Genomic DNA, 14,654 nt, shown 5'->3' with positions numbered 1-14,654 from the left:
TGTGCATATTAGCACAGTAAAACCATACCAAACATAAAAAGCAGTTTAATAGATTAATCTTGTGCTTTTCAAACCTGACTACGAAACCCTTTAGTAATGTTATATACCAATTATTGCTACTGATTAAACTAGTTTCCACAGAAACACACATGAACAGAAACTCAAGTTAGGGACTCTCAAATATAACTGTGTTGACTTCAAAATGAAGATATTTTCCATTAACCACTTTTAACCTAGCAACCTGGTCATTAACTATAGGGTCAAGGTAGTGTGAAAGATATTTACTTTTAAATGCTTTTGTTTTCCATAAGTATATACTTTTGCACTAGTCACTAGAATGTATTCTTCAGTGGCAAAATGGCTAGAAAGACTTTCAAGAAAAGCAAAATTTTGGTTGCTTTTCCCAACTTTTAGCTAACTGAATAATTCAGGTTATAAAAAAACATATTCCCCAAAGAACACACAGGTAGAACTCATGTGTTTCAGAACTTAATGAGAAGGGTAAGCTTTTTTTTGTTGTTAATAGTTTTAATTTAGAGCTACCATTTTTGTTGTACTACAGCTTGTGATTTACTTACTAGATCAGAAATACATGAGTTTTTAAGAGACGTGTATTGTAAAGGATCAAAGCTCATGGTTCTAAAGTGTCACGAAAGTGATATAAAAATGGGTTAGATTCTGACTCACACTCCCCAGATAGCAAAGATCTCACTACTTTCTACCAGCGATACTTTGCTCTCTCATCCTTGATGCAGTATTACGTAGTGTTTCAAAGCAAGACCTTTTGAAGTTTCTGCCATGGTCAGAAGGTTTCATGTGGGTTGCTTCTATATGTGCATCTCTGGGTCTTCTTGGGCTGTGCTTGTTTTTTTTTTTTTTTGTGACTTCTAGTTTCACACAGATGTTTGAAGGTTACAGTTTTCTGGGTGCCAGTGAATAAAGGCAATGCTCTATTTCCTGCTGTCCTACAACTTCCATAAAAGAGGTATAACTTCAAAGAACTGTTTCCAGAGTATATAGTTCTTCCTTTTTGAGGAAATGAAACTTTTTGGTGTCTGATCAGTTTTTATTATTGTTTTTTGAATTTTGTATCTTTGCAACCCAGGTACTATTAATCAGGGCTTTACCTTATTTATGAAACCTCCAAGAAAGTCATAGGCCTTCAAATGCTTAGTATTGTTGGCAGTATTATAAAATGATGAAAGCCTGGCTACATCTGGTAAAAATACTATTTACTAATGCAGTATGTATGGTATTGTGATAGTATATTTCCCAAATGTTTATTTCAATGCTATTACTTTTTATTAATTCCTGGCTATTTACTAATGGGATAGACTAAGCTAGTGTTGCAGCATCCTTACTTCTGCTTTTTCCAAGTCCAACCTAGACTGTTTACATCAATGCAATATTCACCTTTAAATAATTATGTCTTGAAATAGCTTCATATTCTCTCTCTCAATATTTATATACATATACACACATATATTTACACACATACACACTATTTTAAATCCTGCCTATAGCAAATATAACAGGTTAACATAATACAGAAAGCCCCACCAGGCTTTCCAGGTTTCTTAGAGCATTCTGAAGGTTTCTTTCAGCATCTTGTTGCTTTTGAAGTCCAATTTTCCTGAAATATTTTCTATCACTGAATGCCCCCATACTATAGGAACTGTGAGCCATAATCTCTAATTTAGCACCATTTTCTTATCTATACATTAATGTTTACATTAACTGTGATATCTTTGGCAATCAATTTTAACGAGCAGGTATTAACTTTCAACAGTGGCCTGCATTTGATGGTAGTGATAAAGAGCGTTGCAACAGAATGCCCCTAAATTAATCTGCCAGTTTGACCCAGTAACTGACATGCATACTAAAACACTGATGTGAATTGAAAATAAAATAACCGCACTTGACAGATATAATAGTTTAAGTGATTTCAAATTAACCACATCCCACTGACCGCAAGTGAAGAATGTGTGCTTTCCCCTGTGATGCAACGTGCTCTGGGGGCTCATTATACAGAGTGGAGTAAGTAAATCCAGAGCAGAGTAATTGATGCTGGGAAAGAGTGACAGCTACTTAATGATTCTCAAACTTACACATAAAGCTATCACAGGCACTTTATACGTTATTTTTCTCTCTTCAATTTTGTAACATTATAAGCTTAAAACTGGATTGTGTAGTAATTTTAAAACATGATCTAGCTCTTAAGAAAATGCTTCAGCAAAACAACAAATAAATGACTTTTACATGAAAGGAAATCTAGATGTTATCACAACCATAGTTCTCTGTTATTCCTCTAAGAACTCATATAATAATTATCTGAATTGTTAATCTCCTTAGTTTTTATATTAAGAGTATAAAAAACTTATTTCATGCATGTGTTGTTGTATACATTTTGCTTCTCTTTTTTAGGGCAATATTGTTGTTAAAATATTTTTTGAAAAAGCAGAAATGAAATTTAGAAAATATCTAAAAATTAAAACCAAAATAAGATAGTTTCTTCTTCCTGAAAAATTTGGTTAACATCAAGTTCATGCTGAGGAACAGGTGAGTAGTTGAATAAATGAAGCCTTTGGCCTTCCATTTCATCTAATGTGAATACAGTTGGCAGCAGGATTTCTATTTAGAGAATGAAGTTAGCAAAGCTATTTGGTTTATTCAAATTAGGTAAGATTTCTCAGGGGTTATGATTTACCACTCATTTCTAAAATATAGTTTTTTTAATTGACTATGAAGAAATGGCTCAACAAAATTTGCCCTTAATGAACATGGAATGTAAGACATACTAATATATAATTTTTATTTGATTGAATGTTCCCTGAGAATTCACTTTCAGACATTTTAGGTTAATGGCCAAATTTATCTGCTCTCATCAGGATACTAGAAGAGCATACGAGTGACTCTGATTCTTCTTTCCCTCTTTCATTTAATAAGCGGTACTTAGTTCTTCTGCTAGTAATTTGCTAGCTTCTCGGCTAGATGTTTGATAAAAAGATATACAAAAATATTTCCTTTAGCTTTGAGGAGAAAAATCCTATTGGTGCACCAGTGAAAAGTGCTATAATACATAAATGCTCCTACAGATGTTGGGAACCCAGAGCATAATATGTCAGTGAATTCTGGAAAAATTGGTTTGTGGAAGAGTTGAAGGCTCAGATGAGTGATCTAGGAGAAGAGGGTATGTGGGGACATTCTAGAGAGGGGTATTGGGATATGCAAAGGCATAGAGGTAGCAGAGAATACAATCTCCTTGGAAAACCATAAGTGCTTGGGTAACATACTATAGTGGGCTGTGTGGAGATGATAAGACCAAAAAGACCAGCAAGGTGAAGAATATGAAGGCACTTAAAAATGTTTTGCTTGAAGAGTGGCCTCCACTTGCCACAACTAGAGAAAGCCCTCACACAGAAACGAAGACCCAACACAGCCAAAAATAAATAAATAAATAAATAAAATTTAAAAAATAAATAAAAATAAAAAGATAAAGGAAACCGAGAAGAGAGATGTCTAGATACTTTCCAGGGTCAATCAAATAGAAAATGTCAGGATTCAGATTGGAACCCAGGTCATCTGATTTCAAAACTCATGCTTTGGGACTTCCCTAGTGGAGCAGTGGTTGAGAATCCGCCTGCCAATGCAGGGGACACGAGTTTGAGCCCTGGTCTGGGAAGATCCCACATGCCACGGAGCAACTAAGCCCATGTGCCACAACTACTGAGCCTGTGCCCTAGAGCCCGCGTACTGCAGCTACTGAGCCCACGTGTTGCAACTACTGAAGCCCGTGTGCTGCAATTACTGAAGCCTGTGAGCCTAGAGTCTGTGTTTCACAACAAGAGAAGCCACCACAATGAGAAGCCCACGCACCGCAATGAAGAGTAGCCCCTGTTCGCCACAACTAGAGAAAGCCCGCACGCAGCAAAGAAGACCCAACGCAGCCAAAAAATAAACAAAATTAAACAAAAATAATAATAATAATAAAGTTGCTAAAAAAATGTTTTGCTAAGGAATTTTTAATGTATATATTCATTCATTCATATTTCAACATATATTTATATGCCATACATTGTGCCTGGCACTGGAGCACAGTGGCAAACAAGAAAGATACGGGTACCATAGTCATATTGTTTATTATTTACAGGAAAGGCAGATAATATATGTCCCTTACAGGGAAATTTCAGGGTGTAATAGGAATACATGGGATGGACACCCCAGATCACTCAGGGGATTACAGAAAATTTCCACAGAAAATGAACATACAAAGAGAGATCTGAAATCTACAGGAGGATTAGCCTGATGAATGGGGGTGAATAGTGAAAAGAGTTTTCTAGAAAGAGGGAACAGCACATGAGAAGGCTTGGAGGCAAGCAGGCATAGTACATGCTCAGGGAACTGAAATAAATTCTGTATGGCTGATGCTTAGAAGACCAGTGGAGGAGACCAATGTGAGAAATAAACCTGGAACAATAAGCAGGGATTAGGCCATGTCCATATCATGTTAGGGTGATGTGGAGTTTGGACTTTTCCTTAGCACAGGGAAGAGCTGTAGAAAGCTTTTAGGCTGGGGAATGGCAGATGTAAGTTTGCACTTATGAAAGTTCTTTGAGGCAGCATTATGTATTGCAAGGGCCAAATGAGGCAGAAAGAGCAACTGGTACTTACACTACTATTATCTAGTTAAGAGGTGACAATAACTTTGATTAAAGGAATAATGATGGAAATGAAGAAACATGAACAGAATGTTAATATATAATGGATGAAGAATTGACTGATTTCAGTCATTGATTATATATGGAGAAGGATAAAAATGAGTCATGGATTATACTCAGGATTCTGATTTAGGTAATCAGGAAAATGATTGTGACACTCACTTAGATAGGTGACAAATGAGAAGTTGCAGCCATGGATGAGTAAGGAGTTTAGTTTCTGACTTGGTAAGCTTGAGGGGGCTGTAAACTTATAAGTATAAATGTTCAGGAGGCATTTGGATATATTACTCTGAAATTTTAGAGAGACATAAAATAGGGAAGAGACTTGAAAGCATGATGGTGATGACTATTGAAGCTGAAAGAGAATAACATTGTTCATGGAACTGGATTAGGATCAAAGCTAAAGGAACACCAATATTTAATTAGAGGAAGTAGAGGGGCCTGTGAAGGGAACACAGTTATAGCCAGAGGGGGGATGAGGATCAAGAGGACAGACTCATAGGTCTAGAGGAAGAGAGTATTTCAACAGCATCAAATGCTACAGAAATGACTGAAAAGGAACACTGGAATTACCAATGATGATCTTGGTAAAAATAGTTTCTATTATATAAAGAATTTGGACCAGTAGCAGCAAGAGTGTTCTAGAAAGGGAACAGTGTGTAAAAAGGCTTGGAGCAAGCAGACATAGTATACGCTTGGGAAACTGCAATGCTTACAGGATGAGTGAAAGAGATCAATGTGAACAGTAAACCTGGGACAACACCCAGAGGGCAGTAGGTTGATGAGTGTGTGTGGAGTGACTGAAGACTACGAAGAAAACTTTCAAAAAGCTGTGCTACAAAAAGGGGGGGAAGAACAGGTGTTTCATATCCATCAATAACATTTTAGAATTAGTGGGTTTTTTTTTTTTTTTAGATGAGAGAGGCTTAAACATGTTAAATATTGATGGGAAGGATCCAGTAGAGAAGGAAAAGTTGAAGATTAAGGGTTGACCTCTATATGTGTGGTTGCTGTTGGAGAAGAGAGATGTGAAGCCTGGTGAAGTGAAACACATGTGCCTGCTATTAGAGTGGAAATGAGAGGTTCACAGCAGGAAACAATGTGAGTGTGGTCCCTCCCATTTGGAAGGTTCAAGCAGAGGCACTATCTCTCGGTGTAACTGGGTGAGAGCCTGGCTAGAAGATGGGCACATTTCAGAATAGAATTACTATTTTATAAATAGTAGTGTAAAAGTCATGTTAAGAGGTGGAAAATTATTTTCCCCACCAGCCTCACGTAGACTGATCGAGGTGGTCTTTGGGAAAAAAACTCATTTATTGTATGAAGTTATTATAGTCATCAGGCACTCTAAGAAGTAACATGGCCATAGCAGTGGTATATGAGCAAAGATATCTATTTCCCTATGTCCAAGAGAAACAGAAGTCACTCTCTCCCTTGTTAAGGGGAAGAAGCTGGCGTAGGTGAAGATTCCATTTGCAACAACTTGAAACTGATGCAAAAGTTTGTGATACCCAATAAATGATGGAGACATATTCCAATTTCCTTCGAGGAGATACATTGTCCTGACTGGGGAGGAGGACTTACAGAACTGCAGAAGTAAGAAAATAATCTGGGTTGAGGGAGAATTAAATGTTGGAGAAGCATTCACATAGGATTACTTTCCAAAGGCTTAACCCCCATGGCAATTTGTAACATAAACAAGTGGATTAGATAAACAAATGCACAGTTCTTAAACAGAAGCACAAACTGTATTGTATGGAAGCTAAGTCTTCATTTAATTCTAGCATTTATTTGTTCTGTAGAAGATGGTTGAAATAACATTCAGTACAATGGTTGGTATCCCCACTTCCCTACCTTAACCATGGTCATCTGGAGTGTACTTATTCCACATTGTGGAAGGTCAGGAGAATAGAAATACCAACCAATAAATTGTTGCCGAGAACAAATACCTTAAAGATCAATTATTTCATTTTCTTCCCTATTGGAAAATTCTCCTTGGGGAACAGAATACAAGGACTTGGTTATATGTGTGATAAAGTCATGGTAGTAAAAATTTGCCTGGGTGTGTTATTTTTATTTGGCCATAGAAGCCTATGTTAGGTATGGGTAATTGTAACACTTTAGTTCTTCCATCATATATTAATTTGTGTAACTTCCACTAGAACTTTCGAGTTAGGAACTATCACTATTCACATTTTATAAATGAAGAAACTGAGGCACAGAAAGACTAGGTAACTTGCTCAAGTATTACAACTCAGAAATGGCCCCCCACAGAATTTGAGCCTAGGAATGCTATTTCCAAGGCCCACACATTTAACTAATATAGACAAATTACTCTTAGCCATTTGTTTCCTCATGAGATTAGACTGGAGATAAAATTAAGAACACTGTAGAAAAAAATTTGAATTCTGGCCATGAGGAAGTGATAGGTATTAGACTTATACTCCTGTTTAAAACAATTATAAAACTAGATAATACATATATTCTGGCCAATATACATGAAGCAATTATTTTTAGGCAATAGACAGACTCTACAGTAGAGCAGAGATCCTTGAGAAAGGGAAGTACATGAAGCAAACTCCACATTTACGCTGCCCTTCTGCCGAGGGCTTTCTCCATATTATGGCACAGGAAAGTAGACCCAAACACAAATCTTCAGTTCCCTTGGTAGAAGATACAGTGATTGGATTTAGCGCTGCAGAGGTGTTGGAAATTTGAGGATTAGGTATGCAGATCCCAGACTGGGGAAAGCTGTGCGGAGAAAGAGCTCCACAGTCTTTATGAAAGTCCCCTTGAGCGTTCGGCTAAAAAGTGAAGTCTGGTAGAGAATAGCCACTGGTGAATTTTGAGCTGAGTAGAGTTTCTGCAGGTGATCCTGTGCTACGAAGTGCTGAAGTTCTGACAAGCCAGAGTGAAGAGACCTTGTTGAACATCCTGAATGTACTACTGATTTCCCAGAAAGGCCATGCATTAAAATTAGGACTACTCTAGCACAGGTATAACAACTATTCTAGTCTTCCTTAAATAAAAATTAAAACAATATTGGGCAAAGTAAATCTGACATGCCAGTAAACCACTTTTCTGACATAACAACTCTTAAAAAAAAAAAAAAACACTCATGCAGGAGAGGTGGTCCCAAATGGTGACATAGGACGATCCTGAACTCACCTCCTCCCATGGACATTGAATCTACAGCTACATATGGAACAATTTCCGCTGAAAAAACCTGAAAAACAACTGAGAAACTCCTCCAATGGGCAAACAAGAAAAGGGTCACACAAAGGCAAGTAGAAGAGGCAGAGATGTGGTCTTTCCATAAACCCCTGGAAAAACCCACATTCAGGAGGGAACTCACAAACCCACAGCTTCTCCCTGAGGAGCAAAGGGTTCATACCCCACATCAGGCACCCCAACTTTTAAGATCTGCACCTGTCAGACAAGCTCCCAAATCATCTGGTTTTGAAAGCAACAGAGATTGTGGCCATAAGACCCAAAATGCTGAAGCAAACTGAGAAACTTCTCTTAAAGTGTTCATGCACACACTCACCCCAGGGCCCAGTGCAGAAGCAGCCATTTGAAAAATGCCTAGACTTTATGACAAAGAGATTCATTTGCCAATCTTAAAAGTGTAGGCCTGAGGGGCAGGGTCCTGTTGGGAAACTTTCTGAGAACAGAAGAGCTGGTGGGAAACATTTTTGCACTCTCCCTCTACATAGCTAAAGCTGGAGGGTGCTTTTTTTTTTTTTTTAATTTTTTTTTTTTTTAACATCTTAATTGGAGTATAATTGCTTTACATTGTTGTGTTAGTTTCTGCTGTATAACAAAGTGAATCAGCTCTACGTATGCTTATATCCCCATATCCCCTCCCTCTTGCATCTCCCTCCCACCCTCCCAATCCCACCCCTCTAGGTGGGCACAAAACACCGAGCTCATCTTCTTGTGCTATGCGGCTGCTTCCCACTAGCTATCTATTTTACATTTGGTAGTGTATATATGTCCATGCCACTCTCTCACTTCGTCCCAGTTTACCCTTCCCCCTCCCCGTATCCTTAAGTTCATTCTCTACGTCTGTGTCTTTATTCCTGTCCTGCACCTAGGTTCTTCAGAACCATCTCTTTTTTAGATTCCATATATGTGTGTTAGCACACGGTATTTGTTTTTCTCTTTCCGACTTACTTCACTCTGTATGACAGACTCTATATCCATCCACCTCACTACAAATAACTCAATTTCGTTTCTTTTTATGGCTGAGTAATATTCCATTGTATATATGTGCCACATCTTTATCCATTCAGCTGTTGATGGACACTTAGGTTGCGTCCATGTCCTGGCTATTGTAAATAGAGCTGCAGTGAACACTGTGGTACATGACTCGTTTTGAATTATGGTTTTCTCAGGGTATATGCCCAGTAGTGGGATTGCTGGGCCATATAGTAGTTCTATTTTTAGTTTTTTAAGGAACCTCTGTACTTTTCTGCATAGTGGCTGTATCAATTTACTTTCCCACCAACAGTGTAGGAGGGTTCCCTTTTCTCCACACTGGAAGGTGCCTTTTTCTTTTTCTTTTTCTTTGGTGAGTGCCATCTTCACGCTCTCCCTCTGCCATACTCAACGGTGCCAGTATCTCCCAGAGGGGAGATTTTGCACGTGTCTGGTGCCCTGGTTTTTGTGGCTGCAGCCCTGGGAATGCCTCTTGATCATCTGGATCTGGAGGGCAGGGGCTCTTGTGTCCCTGGGTCCAATGGGACTGTAATAATCAGAGAGAGTTCTTGGCAGATTACCACCTCCAGAGCATAGCACAGATAGTCGACTAAAACATTTCCCCAGTCTTCCTGAGAAAGGGGCCCATTTACTTGCCCAGGAGCTTTGGCCTGAGGGTCAGGCTTTTGGTCTGGCATACTTGCTCTTAATGAATCTTTGCACTTTCCCTCTGCCTTGCTCCAGCTCACCAACGTCTCCCAAAGAGGAGCTTATACCCTGTCTGGTGCCCAATTTTTGCAGCTGCTGCCAGGGGACACCTCTACATTGCCTGGCTCTAGTGGCCAGTGGGGTTTACACTCGCAGGTCTCACAGGACCATAATGCATGGAGAGAGTATTCTTAAATAGCTAAGGTTCTTGAGCATAGCAAGAGGCAACAGGCCCAGAAGCTCAGCCTTTCTGTGAAGAAGCTTATAGGCTTCTCATTATAGCTGCAGCCTGAGGGGAGGGCTTCTAATTAAACACATATCTAAGGGCTGACTGTAAACCTTTCCAGAGACCTTGAAAGATGGATGCTATCTTTGAACTTTCCCTCTACTGTGCTCTAGAGTGCCAGCATCTCTCAGACGGGAGCTCTTACACATATCTGGTGCCTTGGTTTTTCTGTCTGGGGCCTCAGTATTATGGCTGCCACTCAAGAGAACACCTGGCTTTTGTGGCCAGGGGGCTTTCATTGCTGGGTCTCACAGGACTGTAAAAATCAGACTGACAGTTCTTGGCAGACTACCACTCCCAGGACACTGCACAGACAGCAGACTGAAACACACCCTGTCTTTCTGTGAGAGAGGCCTATTTTCTTGTTATAGATTTTTGGTCTGAGGGGTAGGCTTCTGGGCTGGCACAACTCTAGAGGCCTGCAGAGGTGCTCTCAGGAAACACAGGCTAGGGGACATCATATTTATGCTCTCCCTCTATCTCACAATAGCTTGATAGTATCTGCCAGACTGGAGTGTATACATTCCTCTGTGGCCCCAGTTTTTGCAACTGTAACCAGGAGACACCTCCAAATCACCTGATCTGGTGGCCAGCAAGGCTTATGCTTGTGGTCCCAAAGGACTGTATATATTTGCATATTCTAAAAGCTGTTTCCTGAGGGTCTAGCTTCCAATAAGGCTGAATCTAGGAGCTGACTGAAATCCCTCCCCACCTTCTTTTGAGACACTGATAGGTCTTAACACTCTCAACAACTGGGAGATATTAAAAATAAAATAGGCTGCTTGGACAATCACAATGGCTGGAGAGAAAGCAAAGAATTAGAGTAAGGTTAAATAATAAGTTTCATCTCTTACACAAGGCTACTCTTTCAAGTCTGGGAGAGGTCGCTGTTTCATCTAATACATAGAAACAAACACAGTCAAGAAAAATGAGGAAAGAAAGGATTATGTTCCAAACAAAAAAACAAGATAAAAGCTCAGGAAAAAACAACATCAAAACTAATGAAATGGAGATAAGTAATTTACCTGATAAAGAGTTAAGGGAATTGTCACAGAGATGCTCACAGAACTTGGGTAAAGAATGGATGAACACAGTGAGAAATTCAATAAAGACAAAACAAATATAAGAAAATACCAAAGAGAAGTTACAGAGCTGAAGAATAAAATAATTGAACTGAAAAATATACGAAAGGAACCCCTTTAGTAGCAGACTAGGTGAAATGAAAGGAAGGATCAGTGAACTTGAAGTCAGGGAAATGGAACTCAATCACAGCAGCAAAAAAGAGAAAAGAATTTTAAAAAGTAAAACTAGCTTAAGGGACCTATGGGACATATCACAGTACAGGGGTCCCAGAAAAAGAAGATGGGGAGAAAGGGGCAGAAAACTTACTTGAAGAAATAATAGCTGAAAACTTTCCTAGCCTGAGGAAGAAAACAGATATACAGATCCAGGAAGCTCAGACGGTTCCAAATAAAATGAACCCAAAGAGATAAACACCAAGACATAAAGAATCAAAAGCTAAAGACAAAGAAAGAATCGTAAAAGCAGCAAGAAAAAAAAAAGACTTGTTACATGCAAAGAAATCTTCATGAAACCATCAGCAGATTTTTCAGCAGAAACTTTGCAGGCCAGAAGGGAGTGGCAAGATATATTCAAAGTGCTGAAAGAAAAACACTTCCAACTGAGAATACTCTACTTGACAAAGTTATCATTGAGAATTAAAGGAGGAAGAAAGAGTTTTTCAGACAAGCAAAACTAAATAAGTTCACCACCACCAAAACAGTCTTACAAAAAATATTAAGGGGACTATTTTAAGTTGAAAGGAAAGAGTGCTAATTAGAATCAAGAAAACATATGAAAATATAAACCTTACTGGTAAAGGTAAATATATAGTAAAGATAGTAGATTAATCACTTATAAAGCTAAAATGAAGGATAAAAGACAAAAGTAGCAAAAACTATAACTAGAATAATTAAGGGATACACAAGATTAAAGATGTAAAATGTGATATCAAAAATATAAACATTGCAGAAGAGAGTAAAAATATAGAGCTTTAGAATGTGTTCAACCTTAAGTTGTTAACAACTTAAAATAGACTGTTAAAAATATAGATTGTTATAATGAAGCTTCATGGTAACCACAAAGCAAAAACCTATAGTAGATACACAAAAGATAATGAGAAAGAAATTTAAGTGCACCACTAAAGAAAGTCATCAAACAACAAAGAAAGATAGAAAGTGAAGAAAGAAACGGGAACTTCAAAACAGAGGGAAAACAAGTAAGAAAATGGTAATGAGTACACACCTATCAATAATTACTTCAAATATAAATGGACTCAATTCTCCAATCAAAAGGCACAGAGTGGCTAAGTGGATTATATAAAAAATAACCATCTATATGCTGTCTGCAAGAGACCTACTTCAGATAGAAGGACATACACAGATTGAAAATGAAGGGATGAGAAAAGATGTTTCATGGAAATGGAAACCAAAAGGAAGCTAAAGTACCTATACTTATATCAGACAAATAGACTTTAAAACAAAGACCATAATAAGAGATGAAGAAGGGCATTACATAACAATAAAGGGATCAATTCAACAAACATATATAACAATTGTAAATATTTATGTACTCAACATAGGAGCACCTAAATATATAAAGCAAATGTTAACAGACCTATAGGGAGAAATAGACAGCAATACAATAATAATAGGGGACTTTAATACCTCACTTAGCATCACTGGATAGATCATCCAGACAGAAAATCAATAAGGAAACACCATCCTTAAATGATACGTTGGATCAGATGAACTTAACAGATATACACAGAACATTCCATCCAAAAGCAGCATAATACACATTCTTCTCAGGTGCACATGGAACATTCTCCAGGGGAGACCATAGGTTGGGCCACAAAACAAGTCTTAATAAATTTAAGAAGAGTTAAATAATATCAACCTCTTTTCCAACCACAATGGAATGAAACTAGAAGTCAATTACAAGAAGAAAATGGAAAAATTCATGAATATGCAAGCTTAAATAGCATGCTACTAAACAACCAATGGGTCAATGGAGAAATGAAGAAGTCAAAGGAGAAATTAAAAAATGCCTTGAGACAAATGAAAATGGAAATACAGCATACCAAAATTTATGTGATGCAGCAAAAGAAGTTCTAAGAAGTAAGTTCATAGCAATACAGGCCCACTGCAAGAAACAAGAAAAATCTCAAACAATTTAACTTTACACCTAAAAAAACTAGAAAAAGAAGAACAAATGGGGCTCCCCTCATGGCACAGTGGTTAAGAATCTGCCTGCCAATTCAGGGTACACGGGTTTGAGCCCTGGTCTGGGAAGATTCTACATACTGCAGAGCAACTAAGCCTGTGCACCACAACTACTGAGCCTGCGCTCTAGAGCCCCTGAGCCATAACTACTGAGCCTACATGCCGCAACTACTGAAGCCCATGTGCCTAGAGCCTGTGCTCCACAACAAGAGAAGCCACTGCAATGAGAAGCCCGTGCACTGCAACAAAGAGTAGCCCCTGCTTGCCACAACTAGAGAAAGCCTGTGCACAGCAATGAAGACACAATGCAGCCAAAAATAAATAAATGAAAATAAATAAAGTAAAAATAAAAGGAGGACAAATGAATCCCAAAGGTAGTAGAGGAAAGAAAATAACAAAGATCAGAGAGAAAATAAATGAAATAGAGACCAAGAAAAAAGAGAAAAGATTAATGAAACAAGAGCTGATTCTTTGAAAATATTTAAAAAAAGACTGACAAAGCTTTACCGAGATTTACCGAGAAAAAAAGAGAGAAGGCTCAAATAAATAAAATCAGAAATGAAAGAGGAGACAGTACAAGTGACACCAATGAAATACGAAGGTACATAAGGGACAACTATAAACAATCTTAAACCAACAAATTGGATAACCTAAGAAATGGATAAGTTCTTATAAATATACAAACTTTTAAGTCTGTGTCACGATGAAATAGAAAATCTGAATACAGGCATAAGTTAGAGATACTGCCATTTTGGTTCTAGACCACCACAATAAAGCAAAATTGCAATAAAGCAAATCACACATTTTCTTTTTGTTTTCCAATGCATATAAAAGTTATGTGTACACTATATTGTAGTCTATTAAATGTGCAATATCATTATGCCTAAAAAAACAATTTACTTACCTTAATTAAAAAATACGTTACAGTTAAAAAATGCTAACCATCATCTGAGCATTCAGCAAATCAAGACAGTAACATCAAAGATCACTAGTCACAAATTATTATAACAAATATAATAATGAAAAACTTTGAAATATTGTGAGAATTACCAAAATGTGACACAGAGACATGAAGTGAGAAAATACTATAGGAAAAATGGCACTGATAGATTGCTTGATGCAGGATTGCCACAAACCTTCAATTTGTAAAAAAGTGCAATATCTGCAAAACATGATAAAGCAAAGCACAATAAAATGAATTATGCCTGTAACCTGATTACTAAGGATATTGAATCAGTAATCAAACACCTTCCAATTAGCAGAAGTCCAGGACAAGATGGCTTCACTGGTGAATTCTACCAAACAGTCAAGGAGGAATTAATACCAATCTTTCTCAAACTTTACCAAAAAATAGGAAGGGAATACTTCCAAACTCTTTTTATAAGGCTAGCATTACCTGGATGCCAAAACCAGACAAAGATACCTCAAGAAACGAAAATTACAGGCCAGTGTCCCTGA

General features: G+C 37.8%; 1 protein-coding gene across 1 annotated transcript in view; it reads right to left on the bottom strand.

Annotated features, from left to right (window-relative positions):
- Window positions 1–13,463, bottom strand: part of LOC309660538 (uncharacterized protein) — a 701,196-nt gene extending 687,733 nt beyond the window's left edge. The window contains exon 1 of the transcript XR_014263434.1: window positions 13,437–13,463. The gene's annotated coding sequence lies outside the window, so the exon portion shown is untranslated. The remainder of the gene's footprint in view (window positions 1–13,436) is intronic.
- Between the last annotated feature and the right edge of the window lie 1,191 nt (window positions 13,464–14,654).

Source organism: Balaenoptera physalus, assembly GCF_965194825.1.
Source record: "Balaenoptera physalus genome assembly, chromosome: 4".
NCBI classification, from domain to species: domain Eukaryota; kingdom Metazoa; phylum Chordata; class Mammalia; order Artiodactyla; family Balaenopteridae; genus Balaenoptera; species Balaenoptera physalus.
Note: the sequence above shows the minus strand (reverse complement) of the source record. Positions and strands in the feature narration are given on the sequence as shown.